This window comes from Haliotis rubra, unplaced genomic scaffold (genome assembly GCF_003918875.1).
Source record: "Haliotis rubra isolate DU_JTF1 unplaced genomic scaffold, ASM391887v1 Scf1628, whole genome shotgun sequence".
NCBI lineage: Eukaryota > Metazoa > Mollusca > Gastropoda > Lepetellida > Haliotidae > Haliotis > Haliotis rubra.
Genome location: NW_025765590.1, coordinates 27,236 through 42,384, shown reverse-complemented (window position 1 = coordinate 42,384; position 15,149 = coordinate 27,236). Strand labels below are relative to the sequence as shown.

At 41.1% G+C, this 15,149-nt stretch overlaps 1 long non-coding RNA gene across 1 annotated transcript; it reads left to right on the top strand.

The window, feature by feature from the left end:
* Window positions 1-13,115: 13,115 nt before the first annotated feature.
* Window positions 13,116-14,630, top strand: LOC124271710. The gene is made up of 3 exons (XR_006897109.1): window positions 13,116-13,237; window positions 13,649-13,753; window positions 14,544-14,630. It is a non-coding gene; the product is annotated as an uncharacterized LOC124271710 (long non-coding RNA).
* Window positions 14,631-15,149: the final 519 nt, after the last annotated feature.

Here is a 15,149-nt window from a genome sequence, read left to right as displayed (position 1 = left end):
TTCTATTTGTTTCTTTCTTTGCTTATTTCAGAAAAAAAATATCAGTGTTCCAAAGACATTGTTTGCTAGACTCGCTTTGAAATGTCTACTCCACACACAACACCCGTATTCACTTGTGAGTTTTGTCAAAATACCTTTGGTCACAAACGTTCCCTCGTAAGACATCAGAGAAACTGTGGTTCGTCTGAGAAACATTTTGATTGTGAAAACTGTTCCAAATCATTCCTGCGCAGTGATGCGTTGCAGAGACATATAAAAAGTCAACACAAAGACAGTCCACTCAGCAAAGCTTCACGTCAATCATTTACATGTCGTGCCTGCTCAAAGACATTTCCAACAGTCAAAGGCCTCACCAAACACACTAGACAGAATCACTTTTCTTCGACCAGTTCACAACAGCAAAGCGGTGGTGGGTCAGCTAAACGTAGGAAAACTAATGGTGATAATGAACAATCATGCTCGAGACAAGCATTGAATGGAACTGTGAGGGAATTTGATTTCATTCCTCAAGGTCAAGAAGGGAATGATCCCTTCTATTACTTTGTGAAAATTCAACCTGAAATCATAGCATGCTTGAAAACGGAGCTTGAAACAAAACGAAGCATCAAATGGGGACTTTGTACTCAATTCAAATTTAGCAAAACCAACCCCGATGGTCAAACGTCATATTCCGAACCCTATTTTAGAACTAAAATGTCTCCAGCGACGCTAGCTGACGATTTGGATGTGTTGTACACGGAAGCCATACATACAATAATGCAACTGATGGACAATTATGAAGGTGATAGTTCAAACTTAAATTTTGAAACTGTGATGAGTGCTAAATTATCTGTGGTCAAATTTCAACCTTTTCGTGGAAGCTCGTATCTCCCTCTACCCCCTTCGTTAGAGAAAAAGCGTTGTCTGTTGAACATCAAGAATATGGATGATGACATGTGCTTTGTGTATTGTGTTCTGGCCCATTTGTATCCCGTCCAACCCAATCTAGTCCGAGAACAAGCCAGTCACTATAAGGATAAAGTACAGCAGTTAAACCTCACTAACTGTTCATTTCCCATGAGATTAAATCACATTTCAAAATTTGAAAAGACAAACAATGTCAGTGTCAATGTCTATGGTGTTGACGAAGATGAGAATCAACGTCATGTCATCTTTCCTTTGCGAGTTAGTTCAATAACTGAAGAAGTACCCCAAAATCGTCACATCGATCTCCTTTTGTTAACTGAGGAGGTGGAGGAAGAAGACGAACCCCCCACTATCTCACTATGTTCTGATCAACAGTCTGTCAGCCTTGATTAGAAAAGCAGGTGACAATAACAGTAAATTCATTTGTCGTAAATGTTTGTGGACGTTCAAGACTGAAAACAGTTTGGTAAAACATGTCCCTTACTGTCATGAAAAAGCTCAGCGAATTAAAATGCCTGAACCCGACAAAGCGTTTCGAACATTTGGGTTGGGTCACTATGGTAAAATGAACAAAGTCCCTTTTGTCATCTATGCAGATTTCGAGTCTGTCTTGGCTCCCTTAGATCATAATGAGACAACGAGGGGAACTCATCATGTCCAAGAGCACATTCCCTGTGGTTACAGTTATCAGATCGTATGCAGAGAACCTGACTTGTACACTTTCCCATTAAGAACTTATAGCGGAGATCATGCTGCACACCATTTTATGGAGCATGTATTGAAAGATTACGATCAAATCGTGGACATATTAAACCACCCGGTTCCCATGAATTTGACACACGAGGAAAGGTCTGTATTAAATTTGGAAGTCACTGTTATCTTTGTGGAGAAAAAAGTACGATTCAACGAGAAACACATCGATCACGATCATTTGACAGGTCGAGTCAGAGGTCTGTGTCACAATTATTGCAATGTCAATTACAAAGAATCCACTTTTTGTGAATGTCATTTGTCACAATGCTTCCCGATATGACAACCATTTGATTCTTCAAGCGGCCGAGTTATTTGCAGATCGCAAATTGTCATGCATTGGTCAAAATTCTGAGCACTTCATCATGTTTCAAATTGATCAGCTGCGCTTTTTGGACAGTTTCAAATTTTTGAATACGAGATTGCAAACGTTGGCAAACAATTTAAGAAGCAAAGGTCAAGATGAATTTGTCTATTTAGCCAAGAACTATCCCGAACACGTGGATTTGTTGACTCGAAAATTGCCCTATTTTTATGAATACGTGGACAGTTTTGAAAAATTAAACCATACTGAATTTCCGAAGAGGGATGACTTTTATTCCTCTCTGTCGGAAGACACAATATCAGAAGAAGAGTATGCCTTTGCTCATCATATTTGGCAGACATTCAAAATTACATCGGTGAGAGAATTCATGGAATTGTACGTTGCCGTTGACACTTTGATTTTGACCGATGTGTTTGAAGCATTTCGCAACATGTGTTTAAGCTATTACAAGCTCGATCCCTGTCAGTACTTTACTCTCCCGGGGATGGCCATGGACGCATGTCTCTTGATGACAGGAGTGACCCTTGATCTCATGACTGATCCAGACATGTACAATTTTGTCTCCAACGCGGTAAGAGGGGGTGTGGCTAGCATCAATCATCGTCACGCCCAAGCCAACAACAAACACATGTCCGATTTCGACCCATCCAAAGCTCAATCTCACCTGATGTATTATGATATTAACAATCTGTATGGTGCTGCCATGAGCTGTCCTTTACCTCAAGGAGATTTTCAGTGGGTAGGTGAAACACAAATAGACGCTATTGACTGGTTGAAACTCGACCCCCAAGGTGATGTAGGTTACGTCGTAGAGTGCGATTTGGAATACCCACGTCATCTTCACTCTGTCCATCAATCCTTGCCCCTCGCTCCCACCAAAGAGCATTCCCTTTGAAGACTTGTCGCCCTACCATCGCGTTTTGCTGGCACAATTAGGTCTGTTGGGGAAGAACAATAACAGGAAACCACCCACGGGCACCAAACTATTTTCCACTCTGAAAGACAAAGAGAATTATGTCACTTATTTCGGAACTTTGCAACAATACTTGCGACTGGGTTTGAAGCTAAAGAAAGTTCACAAGGTTCTGAAATTTACCCAGTCAAAATGGATGAAACCTTACATCGACTTTAACACTCAAAAGCGCAAAGAGGCGACCGATGATTTTTCGAAAGATTTGTTCAAGTTGCTTTCCAATGCCGTGTATGGGAAACAATTACAAAATGTTAGAAATTACATGCAAATTGAGTTAATCACCAGTGAAGAAAGACTAAGAAGGTTTTCGGCAAAGCCAAATTTCAAAAGTGTCAATATATTTTCGGAACATTTGGTCGTGGTGAGCATGGAGAAAGTGTCTGTCACTTTGAACCAACCCGTCGCTGTAGGTTTCACCATTTTGGAACATGCTAAGCGAGTTCTGTACGATTTCCATTACAACGTCGTGTTAAAGACTTACGTTAGCGACCAAGTGAGAGTTTTGATGACGGACACAGATAGCTTATTTTACCAATTCTGGTCGCCCATGGGTACTCCTCTCCTCGACCCTCAAGACTTCATGTTAGCTAACCCACATCTCTTTGACACCTCAAACTACCCTAAGGACCACCCACTTCATTCCATGGAAAGACACAAAGTGATTGGTCTGATGAAAGACGAAGTGGGTGGTCAGACTATCAGAGAGTTTGTTGGACTTCGAGCAAAAAACTATAGTTTCATTTTTGACAAAACTTCAGGTGAAAGGGTCGAGAAGAGCACTGCCAAAGGGATACAGGAAACATTCAAAAAGAAACATCTTCGCCACCAAATGTATAAAGACTGTCTTTTCAAACATGAACAAAACATGGCCACTTATCATCAGATTCGATCTATTCACAACACCCTTTACACAGACAAGGTGACCAAACTGGCTTTGACGCCACAAGATGATAAGCGCTATCTGTTAGCAGACGGCATTGAGTCTCGACCCTATGGATTTAACCCTTTCTAGAACTTCTAAAAACACACACACACACAAAAAAATATCTGAAAACAACTTTCGAGCAATAGAACAGCATGTGTCTAGCAAACATGTCAAGAAACCCTCTGATGTTGCTGACAGAAAGAAGGAAAGGGGGAAAATATTTTTTTAAAAAAATGAGGTATTTCATCGATCGTTTTCATATGTTGCATGACAGAAACTGAAACGTGCAAGACAGAAACTAAAATGTGTATGACAGAAACTGAAATGTACATGACAGAAATTGAAATGTGTGTGATAGAAACTAATATGTGTCTGAGAGAAACTGAAATATGCATCATAGTAACTAAAACTTGTATAACAGAAACCGAATTGTACGAAATTTTATGGAAGAAGGAAAACGTCTATAAGTTGAGTGGGTGAAAAAAAAAATAAATAAATAATAATGATTATTTTCTCTTTATTTTTACAGGATGATTGGAAAACTCACGAGGTACCGATTCAGGGTTATTGGAAGTCGGGGAGAAGTGCTGAAGGAAGGCCGACTTTTGCACAAAAATCGTCTGGCAGCTTGTCGAGCAGCGACTCGATGTCTGGAGAGAATGCTAAGACAACAGCTGAATGTGGGAGCATCAGAGAACACATCTCATAAGGGCCCGTTGTTCTCTGTGACCTGCTATGAGGTTCTTATTCCAAGACGCATGCAATGCAAAAGTGGGGGCAACTGCAAACACATTCGATCTTCATTTGAATCCATGATGGAATCTATTTATGTTGATGAACTTCAGGTCAAAGTGAATGAATTATGCAATAGAAACTGCTATGGATGTGAAGTAGATCACCCGTCTCAAGTCCATCATCCATGTCTAATGATGGAACCCAATGAGCGGGTTGATTGCTATTTTGATGATGCATTGTCATCAATGCCTCATAGATCCATCCTCGACAAGGCACGAGAGCAAATGAAGTCATCATCCGGAATTAACACTGAATGCTATGAAAATGCGAACTACCTAAACACGTCTTTCTTTTCCGTGAGCAGAAAAGAACGAGTAGAGCAAAAACTGAGAGAGAAAATGAGAGATTTTTAGAATGTAACAGTGATATTTTTATTCCCAGTGATATTTTTTATGATTATCCCCACTTCATCCCATTTACCTCGTGCTGTAGTAGTTTTCGCCTAAGAATTGTGAATCTGGTTGTCTGATGTGGGGGACACAGACATCATGCTGAAATAATAAATGAATTTATAAATGAATGAACATTACCATTTTTTATTTTTTTTTGCATTATGGTCATCCTTTCTATTGTATTTCAACACACGGATGAATAATGTTAGTACTTCAATTAATAATCGAGAAACCTGGTTCATGAAGTAATATATTAAAATATAATATAAATACAAGAGATAAAATTTGTTTTGTTGTTATTTCATATGTCAAAGTGATCATGAAGGCGTGGAAAAAACAAAGTTCATATGTTCATTCTGAGAGAATCGAAACAGAAATCAACCAACCGATATTATATTACACTCGCACACGCACGCACAAACAAACACACATTTATTCATCAGTCATTGAGATGCTTATAAATTCAAATATTTACGTAAACGGTTACATTGGTGTAAATCATTTTACTGTATTTATATAAACACGTGATAAACAAGAATCCTGTCAACCAATGGATTTCAAATATCTTAATACTGTCTTGCGCAAAAAATTACCTGCATATCATTCATTGTCACGTCTACTGCTTGAGAGAGAGAGTTAGTGAGAAATTGTGTTAGTGAGAAATACAGTGTAAATCATGACGGCAAGGTTTGTGAATTTTATCATCTATTTTATAAACATAGAATATTTAATGTACTTTTAGCAAACTGATGCTTGTGAGTCATTCAACATACTATGTACTGCTTCTCCTGTCGAGTTAATCTATTTCGGAACCTCGTCATTCTATATTGTTGTTTGGTTGTTGTTTTTTTTATCAGGAGAGAAAGCAGAGACAAATCTACATTTTACTCCTGGAAACAAGTCGTGAGAATGCCACTCACTCTGAACGAACCGGTCATTCACCAATCAAGTGACTGGTTTTCAACTCGTGACGAATGTGTGAACGATGCCAAGAAAAAGTTTCAAAGTGATTCCAAGGTCACAAAGCGGGTCATTATTCAAAAATCTCGCTGGGCACTCTCTGCAGATGAGGTCGCTATGACAGAGAAGATGACCCTCATAGAAAACTTGTTGACTCTCTGCTATTGTCTTCAACTCACTAAGATTATCAAACGACTGTCTCGCGAACTGTGTTTTGGGTGCATGTTCGAGACAGAAGGTGAACGGGTGCATACTTTTGACGTGTCAGAAGAAAACATGGTGGAGAAGTACTTCAACATGGCGTTGTCTGAAGTAGACGACGCAGAGAGGTGAACAGAAACTGGAGAGAAACCTGTTGGCAGATGACCCGACTTTGCGAGACGTGAAAGAATTCAACTTTGTTCCGTATCAATGCGAGGAATATCGTGACTCTCAGTTTAAAACTGATAAATGCATTGACAGTATGAAAGAGAGTATCTTGAAAATGTTAAAAGTTGGATAAAGGAGCGTAAAGAAGAAGAAACCATCGTACTGGTTTTGTATTTCTCGCAAATAAAAAAAACCTCTATGTTATTTATGTTATTTTGTCATTATTATTGCCGTGACAAAATGTATAAAATCCCAATGAACCACCAAAATATAACACTGACAAATCTAAAATATTCAATTAAATGTATTGACCAAATATACAACAGCAGTGGTACGATGCAGATTTCTGGAAAATATAAAGACACATTAACCGTAACAAAATTTGGGGTCCCATCTGGGATAGAATGCAAGTTTTTTTCTGGTCTAAATAAGGTTCAAAAAAAAAGAAAAAAGGAACAAACTTTTATAATCCATTCATGGGAATGTAGTACAACTTTTATAATTCAGTCATGAGAGTCATGGGAATGTAGTCCTCGTCTGTTGCGGTGATTGGGGATGGATGTGGCGCCATCAGTGTCGGTGTGACAGGGGTGGGCCAGCTACTTTGAGATGATGATGCAACATTATCAATGCTGGTTACTACCACTCTCCTCGGAGGCAGGGGGGGTGGACGACATGCCTTCAGTCTGCGAAGGTCACTCTCCACTTGCTCCATCCGGGACTCATAACTGCAGTGTCTGGGACACTCGATCTGAGAGAACAGTGTTCTTATGTCTTGAGAAGCGACGTCGATTCGCTCCTCACATCTCCTCATCCTATCCTCTAATCTGTCCTCGTCTTCCCTTGCTCTACAGAAACACTGACCCATTTCTCTTCGTATGCAAACAAATCTAATCCTTGCACCACCATTAAAATTACCCACAAATCCTCTTTACATGCGCTACAGTTAAAACGTGGTCATGGTCCAAGGGAGATAACTCTTAGAGACAGCAAGAGAGAGAGAGAGAGACCGCTTAATCAACATCCCGTTCAATGATGTTATTTTGTCATTATGTTTTCATTGTATTTTTGTTGTCTTATCTTACGCTGCTCTCATTTCATCATGAGTTCTCAAGAGAGTAACACTGCACAGACTCCTGGCACAGCACTAGAAGATTATTATTTCGACCCGCAGAAACCAGGTGCCTATTACGGACCCTCGAAACTTCGAAGTGTGCTACGAGATAAGGGTGAACCAAAGACGTCACTACGTCATGTCAAAAAGTTTGTTAGCGATCAAGATGCTTACAGCTTACATAGACCTGTTAGATATCGTTTCAAAAGGATGAAAGTAAGAGTCAATTCTATCGATGAAATGTTTGATGTGGATTTAGCCGATGTGTCGAGGTATACCAAGTGGAACGAGGGAGTGAGATATTTGCTGGTAGTGGTGGACATTCTATCACGATTTGCTTTCGTTTTACCACTGGAAAACAAGAGACCTGAGACAGTGTTGAAGAGTTTCAAAAAAATACTCAAACAAAGAAAACCCAAAAAAGTCAGAGTGGATGCAGGGAGTGAATTCAAAGGTGTGTTTAAGGAGTTCTTTAAAAACACAAAAGATAAAGCTTACCATAGCTCGCAATGAAAACATCAAGAGCAATTACGTCGAACGCTTTAACAGAACATTGAAATCTCTCATCACTCGTTACATGACGCACAATAACACCAAGCGTTATTTGGACGTTCTTCAAAAACTGATTTACAACTACAACCACACGCTACATTCTTCTTTACCCCATCTGTCCCCTGCACAAGTGAACAGGGAAAACGAAGTGAAAGTATGGGATCACGTCTATCTGGAGCCCTTGAGAAAAATCAGTAAACCTAAAATCAAGAAATACGTATTTAAGGTGGGTGACCTGGTTCGCATCTCATATCTCAGGAAACCCTTCAGCACGATACTCGACCTCAAGTGGACGGAGGAGTTATTTAAAGTGGCACGACGTTACAAGAAACAGACGTTCCCACAGTACAAACTGAAAGATTTTCACGACGAACCGGTGGCAGGGTCCTTTTACGCGAACGAACTAAAGAGAGTCAACAAAACGACGGACGTGCTCTGGCGAGTCGAGAAAGTTCTCAAAAGAAAAAAAGTGAGGGGGAAGACTTACGCTCTGGTACGGTGGCTCGGGTGGCCTAAGTCTTTCGATTCATACGTGGAAGAAAGCGAATTAAAGGAATTGTAATATGGTGTGAAAAACAAAAATTAAATATGGATAAGTACGTGTTTCTCAAAAGCACCGATTCCAAAACGACATCCTTTCCAGAGAATACGGCCTACCATTTTCGCGTCAATTTAAATCAAAGGTTAGTCTTCGACGGATTCTGGGTGGTGTCTTTAACGGAGCTGAACTTTGGAAAGGTGGACCTGAGTAAAGTCACGGATCCTTACGTAGACGTATTGTGTAATCTATGCGATAGTTCATTGGTGGGCGAAACTCAACTGGCCTTATTGAGACGCATCGATTTAAGACAGGGGCCTACCTATGCGTTTGGTACTGAATTTAATATTCGTGTCAAGCTGAAAGAAACCGACAATATCGAAATGTATTTAAAGTCGGAAAAATGCATTGACAGCTTCATTTCTAACGGAAGCGACGTACGCTACACTTCATTTAAGAACTTATCCTTTTGTGGAGTAAAATACACAAAAAAGGAAGCCATGGATTCACGTCCTCTGTATTTCCCTGACTACGCCAAGTTTAAACATTATTTTGACAACAAACACGTGAGGAAAACATCTCATCTGCTCCACGGAAAAGCGAAAAAGCTAGTGATCCCATCTCGGCAAGCAGGAACACACCGTCAACAGCAGCAACAGCAGCCGACTAAGGTCACTTTGCAAATGACATCGGAATCGCAAAGCGAGGTAGAGAGAGCGGAAGCCAAAGACAAAGAGTGAAGGCTTTAAAGCGCAAGGCTGGTGAAAAGTCGTCTACGCCAGAAGATATCGTCGAACCGACAACAACAAAGCTGCCCCTTCAAGGCGGCCAAAGCGCTCAAGTGTACACCCGTGCAAGAAAACGACATCTTCAGTTAAAACAACATCAGTAACGACCAAGACCGATGTCACTGCTGAACGACAAAGAATTCCGAAGAGCTCGTGATTGAACCCTTGAATCTCTTCACTTTACCCCTTATCAGACTGGCGTACAGAAACATTATTTCGTGAATGTGCGACCTTTAAGCCACATCAATGATGGTGCGCCATTGGAGTTTCAAGTAAACAACTCGGGTCCCGACTACACCGACCTGAGACGCTTTCGTCTGCACGTGAAAGTCAAAGTAACACAGGCCGATGGTACTTCCTTAGCTACTGATGAGAATGTCGCCCCAACAAATCTGTTCCTGCAAACAATGTTCTCGCAGCTGGCGGTGTACCTACAGAACCAGCTCGTGTCTTCGACCAACAACCATTACGCCTACAAAGAGCATGATGAAAGTCTTGCTGGGATATATGGCGAGAGCGAAAAACACCCAGTTGTCCACTCAGCTGTTCTACAAAGGATGTTGGCGATACTTGACGCTGATTTGGAAAACAGTGACGTCACCGGATCTAATAATACAGGAGTGTTGGCACGCTCCGCTTTCATAGCGGAAAGCAAAGAATTCACCATGTCGGGACCCTTGTACGAGGACATCTTCGACATGAACCGACTTCTACCCAACGACGTGGACCTGACCCTGAAAATGTTCAGATCGGACCCCAAATTTTGTTTGATGAGCAGTGTTACCGCACATGAATTCAAAGTTCACCTTTTGGACGCTTACTTGCAGGTGTGCAAGGTCAAAGTCAATCCAGCTTTGATCTTGGCTCACAACACGCTGTTCGAAAAGTCGAACGCTCTGTACCCGTACACCAAAAGCGAAGTCAAAGTGACCAGCATTCCAGTCTCATCTGTTTAAACCTTAAACGGCTATTTTCAATAAAGAAAAACAAAACATCTGAAAAAAGCTCGCAAAATATTTAAATACATTGTCAAATGCACTGAAATTTTAACCACTATTCTAGTATCTGCCATCTTTATTATATATTTATGTTCAATTGTATATCATTATATTCTCATGTACCACCGTGGGTGGGTTTTTAGAGCATAAAATGTTGTGTTCTGAATTTCTCACCGTCCATGGCATTATCCCTATTAAAAACATTACATGAGGCAACACATTCCGTTAGCTACGTTCTTTGTACATTAAACATGACGGCGGCTGTGAATATGCTGACGCCTGCCACAGACCATGAAGCAAGCCCCTAATGAAACCACCACTCACTACCTACATCCAGGGTAGATAGGTACCCCACAGACTTCTGATACCTACATCGAAGGGAGATGGATACACCACTCACCACTCATACATACATCCATGCTACATCTACGTCCGTTTCATAAGGGGTCTGTCTTCAGTAGATTTATGTTTTGTATGATATGCCATGTTGTCAGTAAGGACCTTTCATCTACACCAAGGAGTACCAACATAACCATTCTCTGCAATTAAATCTAGCTTGCACAAACCAGTGCTGATAGTGTGAGTGAGAGGTCCGCCAAGGACGTCAGGGGCAGTGCACTCCATTCTCCATTTCTCACATCGCTTCCGTTGCTTCCGCCAGCCACGCACATGGTCAAAGGGCAGACAACTTTTACCCACAAATGCCCAAATTGTGCTCATGCTTGGTGCATCTGTATCTTACAACGTTGTCCTTGAACTCCCTCGTCAATTATGGAAGCGTTCGTGTGAACATTCCACTAATTTGTTTGTTAAATTGCTATCCTTCCTTCGTGTCCCAACTTGTAAATGCCTCTTAAAAACATTTGTTTAAACGCCACGCCACGCCACGCCACGCCACGCCACGCCACGCCACGCCACGCCAATGTCAAGAAAAACTACCTATCTCAATTTCAGTTGATTAATCATGCACAAGTGGCTAGAATACCATGTATAACTTGTTCCAACTTATCGCACATTGTGCAGTACTATACAGCATTATTCGGAGCCAAACAGCCGTACTGCCTTTCCGCCCATAATATATGAATGTTTATTCAGCCCCTCCATCAATACCGTGTAGGAGCAAGTTAACATTTCCGAGAGATGGAAAGATTGGGGGAGGGGAAGAGGGTGGGGGAGAAAGTAGGCATTGGTCAATAATACAGCTAATTCTAAGGATCAACGTCGATGCACACGTCGTATCGGTGACGTGAGAGCAACATTATATATTCTTTTCACGATGAAAAGTGTGGTGGTCGAGTGGGTAGTGTGCTTAGGTTTGACCGAGTGTGAGTCTTGCGGTTTGGGTTTCGATCATGAAAACCTTAGTCATTTTGTGAAGGCTATTTTCGTAAATTTCCTATTTTTTTTACCCCCTATATATAAGAATAACACCACCAGGGTGAAATATCCACAGGCTTCTTAATTTTAATGAATTCATGTAAGTTTGTCTGTCTGTTTGTGCAACGTGTTGCCGTATCCGTCGTCCAGATACCCGAGTGATGTTACAGTAACAGTGCGTGTTTCCTTGGATACTGGACCCAGGCAGTAATGCATTCAACACTGTAATATATCTCACTGAAGGCTTGAGTAGCTATGACAGTGTGTGTATCATGTCCAACACTGTGAAGAAACGGTCACACGCACAGCCAGTCAGCTTTCCAAGCAGTTGATTACTGTATTTTCTGGTCCACGCCGGCTCCATATAGTCGGGATGTTGCTGAGTGCAGCGTTAAACAACAACCACCACAACCCAAAACAACAACAACATCAACAACAACAACAATAGCAATAACAACAACAATAGCAATAACAATAACAATGATAACAGTTTAAGCCCATGTGACGCAGCGTTTTTTTCCCACACAGCATTAATTTTATGAAATGTAGAAAGAACTTGTTTCAAGCAGGTGTGGCTGATAAACTTTAGCGAAAATGCACTTTTTGTGTTGTCCAAGTGTGGGTGGGGTATAACGATGGGCGGAGCAATGGAAATTATTCCTTTGTCACACCTCATTCTCGGTATAACACCTGAAGCACACCCCAACTTGGTCCTGTTAACGGCAGTTTTTCAGATATTTGCCTGGCGCTTCAGTCACTTTGACCCACTTTTTTGGGGGGTATGTAAGACCCGAGACCGGAGGGTGGGGAGAAGTAAGACCGAGAGCGCGTAGTAACGCTCGAGGTCTTACTTCCACCCACCCGTCTCGAGGTCTTACTTTCCCAACCATAACCTCGGAGTCGTGCTTTATTATACATATAAACCGTCAATGATGGATAGTTAGATGATCATGTAATGAAGCTACATTACAGTAACTGAAGCGCTAGTAAAATCAATTGAATGACAGTAGGCCTAACTATAAACAGATAATTCAACACCCCTTCTGTGTCGGCCCGGTGGCTGTGAGGCAGAGCGTCTGCTTATGAATCTGAAATATACGGTTCCAATCCTACTCGGGAAAACAAAAACTTTTCACATTTAAGTTGATCTTTGACGATATTTTTCAATTGATTTCAAACACTAACATATCATCTGAATTTGAATGTTGATGTTAATATAGAGTTAGGAAAAGTAAAACCTGGGAAGACGTCTTACCTACAAAAAGTAAAACCGAGAAATAGGTCTTAATTACGAAAAGTAAAACCTGCGAGCAAACAAAACCTCAAATGCGGTAATTCCGGGAAAAGAAGCCATGTCTAATATAAAGTGAGAAGCAGCCTTCAGGTTTATATAGACAATTCACACCAATCTCAAAACCCAGGGCTTGTAGTCAGTCTGCAACGCCATCCCTGGTCAGTGTGACATGAGTGTGGAGGTAGGTATATCAATGTCTTTCACTCGACATTTTATATTTCTGGCGAGAAGTTCACCATTCGCTCAAACAGGGACGAAGCATGTACATGACATTGTCAGGTTTCGGACAGCCGTTTGCAGTCACGCTTTCATGGAAGACAGTGTCACCTGTTTTCGTGCCTCTCTGCCAATTTTTTTCGTGGCGATGAAGCAGGAAGGCAGGGGACTTTGTTGCATTCTGCTGTGTATAATAATTGAAGCAACATGGTTGGCGCCATTCACAGTGTAACCCAAGAATTCCAACAGAGACCATATACGGATATGTGGTCTCAGATTCCAACAACGTATTTCTTACTTTTCAGATGATGAGTGCCCAAGTTATTTTACGAGCGCTTCATTGTTTTGAGTTTCGTGTTTGCTTTGTTTTTTTCAGGAGTCTACTGATTAATTGCTCCGGCTAATATTCCCGAAGTAGTTGATGCGACAAAGCAACGACAAATGTCTACTTTTGTCGTGTTTATGAGGGCCCATATAATTTGTAGGTATATTTATATTATATAAAATAACCTGCCTAACCTAAACATTTCACATGTTGTTCATGTATTGATGTAAAATGTATGTTAGTGAGCAAATTAATTCTGAAGTGTACAACACAATTTGTTTTCTTAAAATACGGAATATTGGTAATGGTTAAGTGCATGGCATTCTTTCCATTTATTGTCTGTTATTGCAGCTACTACCTGTTATGGGTTTCATGTGCCAACTATGTCAAGTCTACCCAGGAATGAGTAGAAAATCAAAATAAATACACAGTGTACATGATCACGTGTATTTGATTCATTCAATTAAAAACACTCTGCAGTTTGTGATCATTGTTCATTGCTCTGTTCACTAATCAAGTTACTCGTCTTTGTTCCATAGCGCTGCTGAATGGATGCCACACAACCTGGTACCCTTGGCTCCCCACTGGCTCCCCACTGGCTCCTTACCCCTCATGACAAAGTTCACTGTGTCGTCATTTGACATCTATTTTTAAAAAATGCTTAACTTAACATTTTAGCCAGTTATGTACTTTGTATCAGTCACTCTGTGTTGCCAGAACATTGTAACCTTGGTAACAGTTCTGTAATTATGTCAACATCATGGGACCTTGAAAAATATCACTTTCATTGACAGTATTTCTTCATATCTAAATTTCCCAGAAAACATAATCCGTGGTTTTGGTTACCATGGTTTTCAGAGCATTAATACATCTAGAGCAATGCCGGATTATATTTGTTTATTTGGCTGCTAGTTAGTTGTGCTCATTGTGTTGGATGTTGTTGCAGACCCTGACAGAGATGACAGTGCCGCCACTGACACAACCTCCGGACACAACTCTTCCCAGCCCCTGAGAGGGAAGACAGTGCAGGGTAGGTCATTTTATACCTCCTCTCACTGTGCCCAATGGTGTACAATATTGGAGGAGGGTGGGGTGGGGGGTTGGGGGCGGGGGTGGGGGTTGGTTAGTAGTGAAGGTGTCCTCTGCCTTTAGGTTCTAACAGAGGGGTTTAGTGGCGCTGTGAGAGGGTGAGGGAGAGGGAGAGGGCTGATTTCAGTAATGAGTGGATATAGGGGAACCCGTAGACAGTGCATGTATTTGTGTGCAGGTCATATTGAAGTTATTGTAGGAGGTGTGAAAGCAGCTGGACTCAATGTTGATGATGCTTTCTGTAGTGTGTGTGGTGTCTAGGTAGTCTGTTCTGGTTTGTAGCTTGTTGCGCCATCTTCTAGTAGCAATATGTTGGTGAACAGGTCGTTGACCATGGTGCCTGTGAGATTTGCTTCTTTCAGTGGGTTATCCAATGTGGAGGATTCGCTGATGTGGTACTTTCCATCTTTGCTTGAAGGGCTTACAGACGGGAAAAGAACTGAGTAGTTTATAGAAAATATAT